This window comes from Aegilops tauschii, chromosome 2 (assembly GCF_002575655.3).
Source record: "Aegilops tauschii subsp. strangulata cultivar AL8/78 chromosome 2, Aet v6.0, whole genome shotgun sequence".
Classification (NCBI taxonomy): domain Eukaryota; kingdom Viridiplantae; phylum Streptophyta; class Magnoliopsida; order Poales; family Poaceae; genus Aegilops; species Aegilops tauschii.
The window spans coordinates 31,233,976-31,248,694 of record NC_053036.3 but is presented as its reverse complement, the minus strand read 5'-3'; the positions used below and the strand labels follow the sequence as shown (position 1 = coordinate 31,248,694).

At 44.3% G+C, this 14,719-nt stretch overlaps 1 long non-coding RNA gene across 2 annotated transcripts in view; it reads right to left on the bottom strand.

Moving 5' to 3' along the window:
• LOC109779152 (uncharacterized) overlaps positions 1 to 14,719 on the bottom strand; it is a 38,426-nt gene that overhangs the window by 21,920 nt on the left and 1,787 nt on the right. For both annotated transcript variants that reach the window (XR_012201659.1, XR_012201660.1), the window contains exons 2-12: positions 13,481 to 13,547; positions 11,979 to 12,949; positions 11,059 to 11,147; positions 10,707 to 10,957; positions 10,439 to 10,543; positions 9,255 to 9,621; positions 8,864 to 9,143; positions 8,601 to 8,753; positions 7,676 to 7,992; positions 6,812 to 7,132; positions 6,578 to 6,714 (exon numbers count right to left, since the gene is read on the bottom strand). This is a non-coding gene — a long non-coding RNA (uncharacterized lncRNA). The remainder of the gene's footprint in view (positions 1 to 6,577; positions 6,715 to 6,811; positions 7,133 to 7,675; positions 7,993 to 8,600; positions 8,754 to 8,863; positions 9,144 to 9,254; positions 9,622 to 10,438; positions 10,544 to 10,706; positions 10,958 to 11,058; positions 11,148 to 11,978; positions 12,950 to 13,480; positions 13,548 to 14,719) is intronic.

Here is a 14,719-nt window from a genome sequence, read left to right as displayed (position 1 = left end):
CTACCTTAGAGATTCTTCCTCGGATTCTTCCATCTCCTCAGTATTATACTCGTCGTCCACGTGTTGTGGATGCATCTATTGATGAGCCATCTACTTATGATGTGCCATCTTCGTCCTCTCAGCCTACTTATGGCTTGCGTCCTCGTCCGCTTCCTCCTCTTGATCGCCTTGGTTTTCCAAGTGCCGGTGCTGCTGTTCTTGAGCCGACTTCTTATCGTCAAGCTGTTGTTCATCCCGAATGGTAGTTTGCGATGGCAGAGGAGCTTTCTACCCTTGACCGTACCAGCACGTGGGACCTTGTTTCTCTTCCTCTTGGTGTTCGTCCAATCACTTGTAAGTGGGTCTACAAGGTTAAGACTCTGATGGTTCTCTTGAGCGTTACAAAGCTCGTCTTGTGGCTCGTGGTTTTCAGTAGGAGCATGGTTGTGATTACGATGAGACTTTTGTTCCTTTGGCCCATACGACCACTGTTCGCACACTTCTTGTCGTGGCCTCTGTTCGACACCGGTTTGTATCTCAGCTTGATGTTACGAATGTCTTTCCTAAAGGTGAGCTGCGTGAGGAGATTTACATGCAGCCCCCACCTAGGTATTCTGTTCCTGATGGTATGGTATGCCGTCTTCGTCGCTCTCTCTATGGCCTTAAGCAAGCCCCTCGCGCCTGGTTAGCGTTTTGCCTCTGTGGTGACTGTCGTTGGTTGTTCAGCAAGTGCTCATGATCCAGCGTTGTTTGTCCATCTTTCAACTCATGGTCGGACTCTTCTTCTCTACGTCAATGACATGATCATCACTGGTGACGACCCCAAGTATATTGCCTTTGTGAAGGCTTGTCTTAGTGAGCAATTTCTTATGTCTGATCTTGGCCCTCTTCGCTACTTTCTTGGGATCGAGGTCTCTTCTACCTCTGATGGCTTTTCTATTTCTCAGGAAAAGTATATCCAGGATCTTCTTGCTCGTGCTGCTTTTACTGATAAGTGCACTGTTGAGACTCCTATGGAGCTCAATGTTCACCTTCGTGATACTGATGGTGACCCCTTGCCTGATCCGACGCGTTATCATCATCTTGTTGGGAGTCTTGTCTATCTAGCTGTCACTCGTCCTGATATCTCCTACCCGGTCCATGTTCTGAGTCAGTTTGTCTACGCCCCCACTTTGGTTCACTATAGTCACCTCCTTCGTGTTCTTCGATACTTCGGGCACGATCTCTCACCGTCTGTTATTTCCTCACTCCGGTTCCTTATAGCTTCGGGCCTATTCGAATGCTACCTGGGCTAGTGATCCCTCAGATCGCCGTTCACTTTCTGCTTATTGTGTTTTCCTTGGTGGTTCACTCATTGCCTGGAAGACGAAGAAGCAAACTGCGGTTTCACGTTCGAGTGCAGAGGCTGAGTTGCGAGCTATGGCTCTTTTGACGGCATAGGTGACTTGGTTATGGTGGTTACTTCAGGACTTTGGTGTTTCTATCACTACACCTACTATGCTCATGTCTGACAGTACAGGTGCTATTAGCATTGCGCGCGACCCTGTGAAGCATGAGCTCACCAAACATATTGGTGTTAATGCTTTCTATGTGCGCGCTGGTGTGCTGGATCAGGTTATTGCTCTTCAGTATGTGCCTTCCAAGTTACAGTTGGCAGATTTCTTTACGAAGGCCCAGACTAGAGCGCAGCCTATGGCCCTATGGGAATACAAGGTGCATATTCCCTAACAAGAGGAACTGAAAGAAGAATGTAACCTCACATGGGGGCGGTGTGGCACCACCAACGATCGCCGCTCAGCGGCGACAAAGTTGGTGGCGGCCATGGGTGGGGTGGGGGAAGTGAGGCGTGCCATGCGGCGAAGACTTTGAGAGCATGGGTCACGGCTTGATAGAGGAAAAATGAATAGAGAGAGACTCGATTAGATGCTTGTGTGGCATTGGCTGCTGAGTTGGCATGCCTAGTCAGCTTTGACTTTGGTCGAAACTAGTTGATTAGCCAAAAATGAAATCAGGGTTGTGTTTTGAACTTTATGGTAAGTAGAGGGTGCATTCCGACCATTTTCGAAGACGAGGGTTATAAATCAAACCGAGTGGTCAATTTGGCGTTAAAATGTGGACTTCTCTCTGCGGAAGAAGATGACCAGGCCCAAACATATCATCACTGTCTGCGGCAACCCAAATCGGTCGTTTAGAACCGAGGACAAAATCCTTGCCATGGAGGCCGAAGCCGAAGCCTTAGGAGTCGAAGAATTATCCGAGCTGCCAGCAAAGGTTGATAAAGACGATGTAATCCTCGCAAAGCGCTCGAAGTCAACATCGTTCAAACCCGGCGACGAGATCATTAAATTCTGAGTCCACCCCGAGGACCCGTCCAAAACAGCCTCAATTGGAACAGGCCTGGACCCCCAACAGGAAAACACGCTACGCGACTTTCTTCGTGAGGATTGGCATAACATCGCCTAACACCCTTCTGATAAGCCCAAATCTCGTGGAACCTCACGGAACACAATTTAAACTTCAACGGCGATAGTTTTCTGGCTTAGCGGCGTCAGACTTCTTTGGTAGGAGCACGATGTGAGCTGTGTTCAAATGCATAAGGTCTGCTGAGCCAGCATGAAAATCATTAAGCAAATTGAGAAGATCCAATTTAACAAGATCCCAGTTGCTCTTGTAAAAAGCGAGGCCAAAACCATCCGGCCCGGGGCTTGCATCGTCCTTCATGGCCCATAGAGCAGCCTTTATTTCCTCCAAAGTAAAAGGAGCAGAGAGGTTGGAAGCTTGAGCGGAAGTAATCGAGTTCGGGAGAAGTAGACTATCTAGATCAAAGAAAAGGAGACAGGATGGCTTACGCCCACCAAGTTTTTGAAGAAGTTCAAAAGAACAGCCTCCTTGTCACGATGCGCAGTGAAGGTAGTGCCATTGTTTTCAAGGGATTTGATTTGGTTTTTTCGGTGTCTGACCGAGGCACAAATATGAAGGTAGGCCGAGTTTTCGTCACCGAAAACGCAGTCCTTAACCTTTGCCCGTTGCCTCCAGTAGGCTGCAATGGCAGCATTATGGCGGTGCAGCGAAAGCTTGATCGCAAGCCGAAGATCGGATTCGAGAGACGACAACGTCCTGGCCTCTTCCAGCTTATCCAGGAAATCGATAGTGGTATGGCAGTTTAAGGCTATGATCTTAGGCGATCTTCTGTTGGACAACCACTTTTTTGCCATGTCCCTGGTACGCTTTAATTTGAGGGAAAGAGTTCCAGCAGATCCAAGGTGGGCATGCTGTGGACCTACGCTCCCCCAATTTGCCGTCACCGGCGGGCACCATGTTGAGGTCGATCTCGGGAACGCCACAAGCCATGGCAAGCTGGAGAGCATCCTTGCGCGGGAGCGGCGGCGGGCCCTCAGCGGCAAGCTCCATGAGCTCCACCGCGGGCAGCAACAGCTCATTGCGCGGGGCCACCCTCTTCTTGCCTTCCAGCTTCATCTCCTTCCGAAGTGTGGCCTTTTCCAGCATCGTCGGTTGGTGGAGGGGAAGGGGCCGACAGGTTCAGGTCCATGCCGCCGGGGAACTCGCCGCTCCCCTCATCGCTGTCGTCCCCGCCACCGCCACCGTTGTTGTCGGAGTCGGAGTCGAGGCCCGCAAAAGCAGGGTCGGGCGGGAGCTCTTGGGAGTGGATGACAAGGACGGAAGCAATAGCACCGAGGCCGGAGAAGCCATGAACCGGGATGGTATGAGGGACGTCAGTGAGGGTACAAGACTTGACGAAGACTAGGACAGCAGAGTAGTCCACACCGGTAAGGCAAACAGGGTCAATCTCGATGGGACATGCGAAAGGGACAATGGAGTTGATGATGGTAGGAGTAAACCAGTACTCGAGAGGGAAATCCTCGATATGAAGGGCGGAGACCGTGCCAAGACGGAAAAGGAAGCGGTTTTCGGTGTCTTCGTGACACACAAGGCTAACGGTGTTTATGGGGCAGGAAAGAGGACTGTTGAGGATGGAAACTTCGCGCTCATAGGCCGAACCAAACACGACCAACCCCGCCCCGTAGGAGGAGGCCCGAATCATCACAGGGCGGTTGCCAGCCCTGGTCTGCAGAGCACGGCGGATGCAAGCTTGGGGGAAGGGGTGAGGAGGGTTGACAATGGCGTATGCGAGGTTTTGGAAATGCTCAATGGGGGTGAAAGGCATGAAAACGTTGGAGAAATCCCGACAGTGCCTAGGAGGAGAGGAGAGAAAAAGGGATTGGGTTGCGTCCGAATCAGTGGATTCCTCTCCCGATTCGAACTCAACCTCGCCCGGGTCCTCCTCCTCCTCAAAAGCCTCATCGTCGACTTCCGCCGCCGCGGTCTGCTCCGGGAAGGCAAAGATGCGTGGTGGGGATGCGTGGGCAGGGGACGGCGGCTGCTCGTCCTCGGAGAAGGTGAGCTCCAGGGGGATGAAGTCAGCCATGGGAGCCGGAGTGGGCTGGGAAGGCGGTGGAGAGCTCAAGGAAGGTTGTGCGAGAGGAGGGCTAGGAGCAAGGGCAGGCGCAGGGTTGAGGAGAGGCAAGGGGTTGGCTAGGGGTAAAATAGCCGTGCACCCATGCTGGGTGTGGCCCACACGCCAGCATCGGCAACACCTCACGGGGTCTCGGCAGTCGCGAACTTGGTGGTCAAGAGCAAGGCATCGGAAGCAGGGTTCATGGCGTTGAGATTTTTAGGCGGGAGGGATGAGCTGTGTGGACGCATGCATGGGGGTGCATGCTATAAGAGGAAGCAAGAAGGGCATGGGCATAAGATGCCAACGGTCCTGCATGCGGGCTGCCGGCATGGGAGAGCGACAGTCGAGGCAACGTCAGGCGGGCGGCCTCGGCCTCGCCGTTGTCACATCCCGTGGTTTGCGGCCTGACAGAAGGCGGGCTGTCGTGTACCTCTGGCTGACGATGGGGAGAAGTTGACCACGAGAGCGGGCCCGGAGGCCGCGGCAGGATCCCAGGGGCAGAGGCATCAAGCATGGGTCGCCGCCTGCGAGGAGGGAAACCAGGGCGCCTCGGGTTGGCCGAACACAGAGGAGCATGCATGCGCCCTGCAGTCGGCGATAGCGTGGAGCGGCATGCCAGTTGGACCAGTTGCAGCGGGCCAAAAGGAAGAGGCAGGATACCAGTGGCTGAAACATCCAAAACGGGAGGCCGAGATGTAGCGCGGGTGACAGCGAAACTAGACAAGCTACGTGGCAGCTCAGGCGGGGGGGGGGGGGGAGGGGGACGATCGTCCAAGCAAGTGTCACGGACGACGCTACAGGAGATGTGTAGGGTAGATGTTAGGCAGGATCGCGACGAGGAGGTGATGTTTGAGGTTGCCGGGCCCGCGTCGGGATAGGCCAGGTACGGATTCGCACGCGGGGCAGCAACACAGTCGACGCTCCAAGTCGCATTAGAGGGGGATGACGACAGGGGTTGAAAGGCCCGGGTTTCAGGGGCAGAGAGGAGAGATGTGTGGGCAGCAAAAAGACGAGGCAGAGGCAGTCCAACAGGGGGAGGATTAGCCAGGAAACGAACAACTAAGCCCTTGTAGTTAATCCCCACGAGCGACAGAATGAAACTAGCAATGTTACGATTAGCAACGGTAAAAGAGAATAAGCAGTCGCTAAACTGAAAAATTAAAGGGTAAGCAAAGGGCGAGCCAATCCAACCATTGAGCAGGGCTACGACGGCGGTGGACGGCGGCAGAGGCGCCGGCAGCAGGACCCCCAGCCAAACCATGGTAGGCGAGGAGAGGGCGGCGGAAAGGGGTAAACATACCGAAGAGGAGAAGACTGTTAGCGAGTATTCGAGAAGGGCCTCGCCGGGCGAGCGGAGGGAAGGGCCGACGGCGGCGGTCGCCGTTCCCCGCAGCACAGCAGGGGTGGAGGAGGCCAGCAAGACGCCGCCGCGGATGTCCCCGGCGCTGGCCGCGGAGATATCCCGAGGGGCACCTACCGAGGCGCCATTTGCAATGGCGCCCGCCGAGACTCCAGTTAACTCTGATGACTAGGGTCCAGCTCCCTTTGACTTGAAAGGAGGTTATCGCTACTATATTATCTTCACAGATGATTTCTCTCAACACACCAGGATATATTACATGTCTTCTTTGTTTTCTGCATATTGTACCGCACCTCTACATGTATATATATTGGCCTATGGCCACCTGAAAATATAAGTTGCATATTTCCTAACATATACGAGAAAAATGAAAGGACAATGTGTTCTTCAAGAAAACTAGGAGGTTCTCAAGATGACACGTACTCTATGTAAAGAACCACGTAATGATTAACATAGCATGGTACAAAGTAGCACATGTCCTACAAACCTCGCAAAATCCAATTACAGAGCAAACAGCCTAGCAGAGACAAGCGAACCACATACATGATTCTAAAAAGTGAAGTACAGATCTATTCATCAACACAAACAAAATCACACTATAAAGGAATTGTATACTCAGTAAACTATAACTCCCTAACAACAGTTATAAGTCTAATAGGACAAATGTACATACATGTTGTTTGCATTTTGGGTAATTTAAGTGCAGCGACATATTAGAAAACATGAAAGCATGTTCAAAGTCAAACTGGCTAAATACTTACCTTCCATCTGGTATGGCTGAAACCCACTGAATCAGCATTAAGAAGATCGTCAAGTTCATCAAGCTCTTGCTTTACTTGCAGAACCAACTTACAGATGGTTGCATCATTAGTGGCACTGAGAACACATTTACATCTCTCTGCAGCAACAAGGTCTGTCCTTTAAGTCCCACTTGTATACAGTGTATGAGCATTCCCAACAATCCAAAGACATTACGTGCATGAAAAAGCATCCACCTGATAATTTGTAGAATCGGTCTGACATACTTTGAGCAGCAATAAAACAAGGGGTCCCGAATAAATTGATGCACGCCTTGCTCTAGTAAGAGCAACATTTGTTCTTTGGTTATCAGCAAGAAATCCTACAACTCCTCTCTTAACAGTTGATTGTATTGATGTATCATCTTCTCCTTGGAAATCATCAATGGACTTCACCCGCACATGAAAGCCATCATATGTGTCATATTTTTTGGCAGGTCGACTTTTAATTGCATCAACTTGAGCAATATATGGAGAGACCGTGGACTATGCTGAGCCCTTGGTCTGTCCTTATCCAACCTGCAGAAATAACTTATGTGGTATGCTTAGTGACCTTTAGGGATCAAAGTTTGGACAAGGCTAATGAAAGCATTTTCTTCAGCAAATTTAAGTCGATTCTATATCACCAAATCATTGACATATCATTGCTTTTTCACTATGAAGTCCGGAAATAATAGAAGTTACTAAAGTGGGTTCATAAAGTGGCCAACAACTGTAATAGGGCATAATGTTTCACCTTTCATGTCATCTACCTAATGTTCTCTTTTTTCTAACTACAAATGTAACATTTGTCTACGAAAGAGGGCAGTAGAATTGAAATTTCATAAAGCTGGATTGATGCAATACCATATCATGAGATACAAATAGAAATCTGGACTCTCAACGTACACTATTGTAGTGAACACATTTCTACCAATGAAGATTATGAAGTATGCAGTACAAGAACAGCAGACCACATAAACTTCTAAAGATCCAATGTTATATTAGCAAGGTAGCTTCATAAAAGAAAAAATAGAAAGGATGTTAAGGTTAAAGGAAGGATAGAGTTCAGCTTAAACATACATTTAAAGATGGAATGGATTAGTTGCAAACAACAGCAACTTTAACCATGTTTCTACGACTGCTTCATGCGCCCTCTTCGTCTTCTCTTCCATCAGTGACATTTAGAAACGTGTAGCTGACAAAAGGGACGCATGTGTAATCCTTATCACAACTAGGAGACATGACAATGGAACCATCTAAAATCTTCCTCTCATAGCACTTGGAAATAAGCTAACAGAAGGATTCATGTGATACTGTATATTCAACAAATGTTTATCAAATTTGAGCATAACCAATCTCTCAAATAAACTTGTCACGAATCCAGCTTCTTTGCATACCTAGAGATGAACTATGAAATGTAAGGATTAAGATCATCAAAAACAGATCAATAACAATGAAACATAAAAAAAAGATATGGCTGTTACATTTTTTTCAAAAGTTTATCTTGTTGATAAATGCATCAATGACTAAGAAATGAAATCAAACAGTATAAAGAGGGTGAGGCAAAACCATCATTTGCTTTTAACCATTGCACTAAGCCGACAGTCTTCTCCTACCAGTTTTAACCAATGCAGACGCGCGCGCGCGCGGGGGGGGGGGGGGGGGGGGGGGGGGGGGGAGCACCCTCATCAACAATAAGAGGTAGAGCTAGAACAGAACTGTTGAATTACGTATGCTCTGGACCCAGTTTCTGTTTACTCCAATGGGTAATTAAGCGAGTGTAGCAGATCTTTAAGCAATTTAAGGCATGTAGACCTTGCTCCATCCAGTTCCTACAATAGTGTACATTCAGCCTACAACACCGTCGACTGAAAACAAGTGCAAACTCCAACAAAAGCAACATTTCTGGGAGCACAAGTAAGAGTTCAGCTTATTCAGAAAAAAAAATCTGCATTTCAAACATGCCAAAACCAACAGTAAAGTGCAGTCTTGGTTTTTCCAGTACCTGGTGGACCCCATATACACTTCACACGCCCACATCTTACAGCTGAGATCACAGATTCAGTAGCATCCTCGCCCAATAATTTCCGGATGTCTCTGCGAAAGAAGCCAAACAGACTCCATCCTGTTTAACACAGATACCACAAACATCCTCACCCTGCAACAGAGCCAACAAAGAGGAGCTCAAAAGGTCAGGTCACATACTAATTTATAATGGTAATGAAAATAGCAAGTAAAACTAAAACACGAATATTCATGTCATATTACCAGATTTGTGGGGGCTAAGAGGGACTTGATTAGTGTGAAATTGTCATTCATGTGCGTTTTGCAGGTAAGTGCTTTCCATATCCGTACGTTTATTGTGATATTATTGAGAAATATTGCATGTTCGAGTTTGTTTAAGTCTTCGTCCAGACCAATATTCTTTGCAACTTTGACTCTGAAGCTGTTCTGGTATTCATCAACCATAGAAACCTCAGTGACTATTGCCAAACAATAATATGTCACACCATGGCAGTTTAAGTCCTCTGCAGCTTCAGGTTTTATGCTAGACAAAACAAATATGTCATCATTCCTCGCAGAATAAGCCCAGTAGAAAAACATCATCATTGCCCCAAAAATCCACATCCATAAAGTATGATCCTGATTTTCCTGTTACCTCCATGGAAAGTATTTTTAACAAGGGTGCTTCACTGATGAGTTCAAGGCATGAGCAAGGGTGCTTCACTGATGAGTTCAAGGCGTGACCATAGATCTGACCATGTCTTCAATCAGAGGCACACGGTACAAATACCTCATAGATGTTCCACTGTGATTTTCAACATTATTTTCAGTTGAATATGCGACTCTTGACTTGTACAAACTCCATCCTCACTGAGCTTTGAGTTGTTACCAGTGCTAGGCATCTCAACATCATTAACAAGAACCTCAGTTGATGGCAGTGACAAAACAATCACTTGGAATTCTTCAGGAACGTCAACAGCAACCCACGTCTCTTGGTCAAGAACTGCCATAGTTTTTGTCATCTTCAAAGGAATATTAAATGTTAGAGCACAAAAACTGTATAATTCGGGATTCAGCTACAAAATAAGATTGATATCAATCTAAAATCAATATCAGAATTCGATTTAAAAAACCCTAACATAAAACTTTTTGAAGATAATTCAAGTAATTATGAAGATCAGAGATTTCCTAATCCTTTATATCCTTAATTCCACTATCATTTCATCCTCAAGTTCTTTGATTGATGGTGGATACCACTACTGTCTGGGTAATATTGCTTGCAAAACAGAAGAAAGTAACTGCATTGTAATGAAGTTGGTGTACATCCATAAGGCTATATAATTGAGGGAGAAGCCTGAGGGCTTTATACTCCAGAAATAGCATCATTACTCATTCATGTTTCTGGCAAAATGATGCTGCACTTATTCTATAAGCTGCTGCTTGTAATAACAAAATTTAAAACAAGCTTCTAACTTTGTTCCATGATCCGATTGTAAGACTGTAGATTAAGCTTTCATAAACTTCAATAAAACAATATATAACCACCTGAACACTATGCTGATAGTCCACGAATGTTGTAACCTAACCTGCCTCCAATCTATGAGGACAAGAGGTTAAGATAATATCAGAACTTGCTTTTATGAAACTAATATGTGTCTGTGCATATTATTTAAACAGAAAATTAATAACCTTTTCTGTACCAGCTATAGATTCTTCTTTTATACTACTTCCGTTCCTAAATATAAGGCGTTTTGACAGATTAAATGGAACCAGCGGGACATCTTATATTTAGAAACAGAGGGTGTATTATGGATGATCAGGAACTCAAGAATCCTCAACTTGGGATGTAGATCAGCACGAACACCTATCAGCTTAGCCCATCGTCCATGTGCAGCATCACATGCAGCAAAAACTGCTTCTGTGCTTTCTCTCAACATATCAGCTCTGCGGAAAATGCAGATGTTCAAGCAAATCTGTTTTGGCATCATCACACATAATTAACACATGCAAATAATGAAATACTGGATTTGCTAGAACGGACCACAGCATCACCATGACGAATCAACTTGGTTTTATGGAAGAAAGAACATGTTAGAACTTAACGTACCGAGCATTTTTTTTTGAATTTGTACTGGACATATCAGTTGCTTTTCCTTGAAACAATGGAAGCTTAGTAGTACTGCATGTAACAGTATTGGAGACCCGTGAAGTAACACCGTTGTCATTCCCTTGGGAAAAGTCAACTGATCCACCATGTTGTATGACAGGATTTGTGTCATCAGAACTCATGTTCCCATCAAGGTTTCTCGTGATCCACTGAACTATTTTTTTAACTTCAGCTGCTTGCAGCAGATGTACCTGAATTTACAGGAAAGGAGATGTACATTAAGATTAAATTTGGTAGAATTTTATTGTCCAAAGGAAAACAAAATAATTGTCATATTGAGAAACCAATTTACCAGAACTATCCTAAAAATAGCCGATAACAGTTGAACAAACCCTTCAGATGATAGACTACGCAGCTTATTTGGTAAAGAATGCCCTCCAGCTGCACGATTACAGTTCAAAACAAGTAGGAATTTAGTGTAGAAAGTAGCAAACTATGAAGACATTAAGAAAAAAAAGTGTAAGACCATCAGAATTAGCAGCTCTGTCCCCAGTTACTGAATCAGAATCTAGTCATGTAACAGTGGATTTGGTTGAAGCTTCTCTGTAATCATGAGGCTTCATAACGTAAGACCATTATTACATGCTACCAGTCTAAATTTTCTGGAAATTAAGACTGGAAGCATCTACATAACAGTGGATTTGGTTGAAGCTTTCATAACAGTAATAAGGGTATCATGGTATATTCTTAGCACCACGGGAACTTTGTCCTACAATATATAAATATGAACAGTGTCATTATGTATCCCCGTAGATTAATAACTCAATGAATACCAAATGTCCAGAAATAAATAAACATGATGCTTCAACCACTTAACTGTTTAAGCTCACAGGTAATTGACCTTTTAAAATATACTGAACTTGATTTTTGTATGCATGAAATTTTAGAGGGTATTTTATTTAAAGTGCTCTGTTTGTGAGGTAGTCTCTTATAAGTTAAGACCCCATAAGCCCAGCTTATATGAGTGACAAACTTCTTGAATAATCACAAATATTATTGTGCTAATTGTGTGGCTAAATAGCTCATACAAATGTGAATTAAGTGCTTCTCTAGAACTTAAATCTATATGTCATGTTACACTGAAGTCCCCATTGCTAGCTCTATAACATTCAATGTGATGGAAACCCAGCCGCAGGACACCCCATTTTCTGCATACCCACTTTCCATTTGAATCTCCAAAGCAACTTAATGGAAATATCTAACAGAACTAACCGTTCTCAGCAGGCAAATAGTGAGGGGGAGAAGACAGAGGATGAAGCTTTCCCCCTCATCTATGTTTACCTGCATTGAGATAATGACACCAATCAACAGAAGAAAAGGAGCTGATAATATTTTACTAGAACCACGACAGCGTAGCTTAAAACAAAGCCATAATCTAAACAAAAGTAGCAAGATGAAACACATCAGACCATTGTTAACAACAAATTAGAATTTCACCTTTTGGCAAATTGGAGAAGATCAAAAACTGATTGGAAATGACCATAGTAGTCATGGTATATATGATAAGTGGTGTAGTAACAAAGTTTATGATCAAAATCTGGTAATTATTTCAGAATCACATTTTTGTGACATAAGAATCCTATGTTGACACTGGACATACATCAAACACAAAATTCCAGTAACTTATAGTTTACTCGTCAAGAAACTACGTTGCCTGGGTACATTATATGGATGTGACTACGTTGCCTGGGTACATTATATGGATGTGACGATACCACAATACATAAAATTCCAAAAACAGTGATACAATTACAGAAATAATATTGTAATGTGACGAAGCTACAAAGAAACCAAAATAGCATTGCCCATGCCTTCTTGGCATTGAATTAATTTACGAAGCCAATGGGTGCAGGTACTACTAACTAATCACTCCCTACCAGTTCTTAGCCTTTAGATTTCTCAATCTCACTTCATTCCTCATGTTCAATCAATTTTGGTTAACTACTGTTTTTTTTTAAGTTAGCATGAAAAGTACAAAAAAAAACTTAGCGTGAATGCATTTTGTTACAACCAGGTAAAGATAGGACAATTACAAGACAGTAAACTGCAAAATTGGAAGTGCACGTATCTCATGTTCCGTCCCATTGAGGGGAGTGGAAGTCCTTTTCACAGTTTATGGAACCATTGCATCTACAGCTTTTCCATCAGGAACAACAACCCGCACAAACTCTCCTGAAAGAATGCTACAAATATGAATAATAAGTTAGACAATGGGCCAAAAAGGCTGCAAATAGGGAACAAACATAAAGAAAAGAAAATTACACGATTCTAAGGTTGGTAGCTTCATGTAATGACATTATTGACCTTCATTTTCTGGATGACGACAACATACATTTAACAGAAAGAAATATACAAGCTAAATTGTATGGGTATAGCCGTATAGGTGGATCTAGAGTACATTTTCAGCAAAGTTTCGTAACTGGACGTACTGAATTAGGCCAGAAGTCATTAATATCCTTCAAACAACTTACTTTATGCTGGTTAAAGCATATTTGACATTGGAGTATCATTGGAACAGAATCGTTCCATTTAACAATGGCTTGCACAATAATTAAGGAGCAACAAACGTATTTTCACATCAAAGAACTGATTGGAATCCATATGCATGCATATATTGAAAAAGCAACAAAGTGCTTTGGCTCAACGTAGTAAACATGTGACAAAGAAAAACAATGACCCGAGCCTACCCAACTGCAGAGCATATGGATGATTACCAAGGCAGTATTAGGCACAAAGGAGATCGCGATCAAATGACTTGAAGTTGCAGGGAATAGTCCCAACCTAAACACAGAATAGTTCATTAATGAAATATGATTATAGCTAGCAAAAGATTCTCCAACAGATTCTTGAGGACACAAATGGCATGTAATTAATGCTATCAGAAAAGCTATCTGGTCAATTTCGTCTACTGCAAGGACAAGCTAGGATCCATACAGAGCTTAAGGTGCTCTCATGCCACAAGGAGGTTTAGCATACTCAAGCATAAACATGATTTTTCACAGCAAAACAATTTACAATTTCTGCCACCAAATTGTAGAACATCGCGACATGTATCTTTCTCACGAGGATACATGACTTACACACCTATCATCTCCCAACAGCCGTTTAAAACTTGCACCACATGTTATCGTAGTTTTCTGGAAACAATTCACAAATGGTGACATCACTTTCAACAGCAATGGGCACCTCCATTAGTAACATAAGAATCATGTGTAACATTCTCTAAAAGAAAAAAAAGAAAAGGAGTGCATAAAATCTAGTTAGCCCGAATCAGTCACATATGGCACCAACAGCAACATGTAATTTCCTGAAATACAATGTGTCACCGAGCGTGCAACTATTATGTTGTTATCAGACAGTCCAGAAATGGCATTCACATGCCAATTGCACATCCATGACACGTGGACAGATGGACCCTCTAAACCCTAGCGCACGGACCACACACAGACGGAGCACCATCATTTGGAGCATCCAACTGACCCAACTTCGATTGCACATAAAAGGCAGCGAACAACAGCACGCTATATGCAATTAATCAAAAAAAAAATCACCAGATATAAGCGCGACCAGAAGCCTAGCACACATATGCATGTATAAGCTTTGCCGGTCCAGGGTCCATTCATGAACACATACTTGAAAAAAAAAGGCTCGAGCGTGCAAAAAAGACTTGAAGTTGCATGGAAAGCTCAACCTTAACACAAAACGGGTCATAAATGAAATATGGTTATATTTAGCAAAAGATTCTCCAACAATTTCTTGGGCACATAAATGGCATGTAATTAGTGCTAACAAAATAGCTATCTGGTCAATTTCATCTACTGCAAGAACAAGCAAGGTTCAATACGGGGCTTAAATAACCACAGGCATAAACAATTTATAGTTTCTGCCACCAGACTGTACAGCGTCATGAAATGTCTCTCTCATTAGGATACATATATGACTTACACACCTAT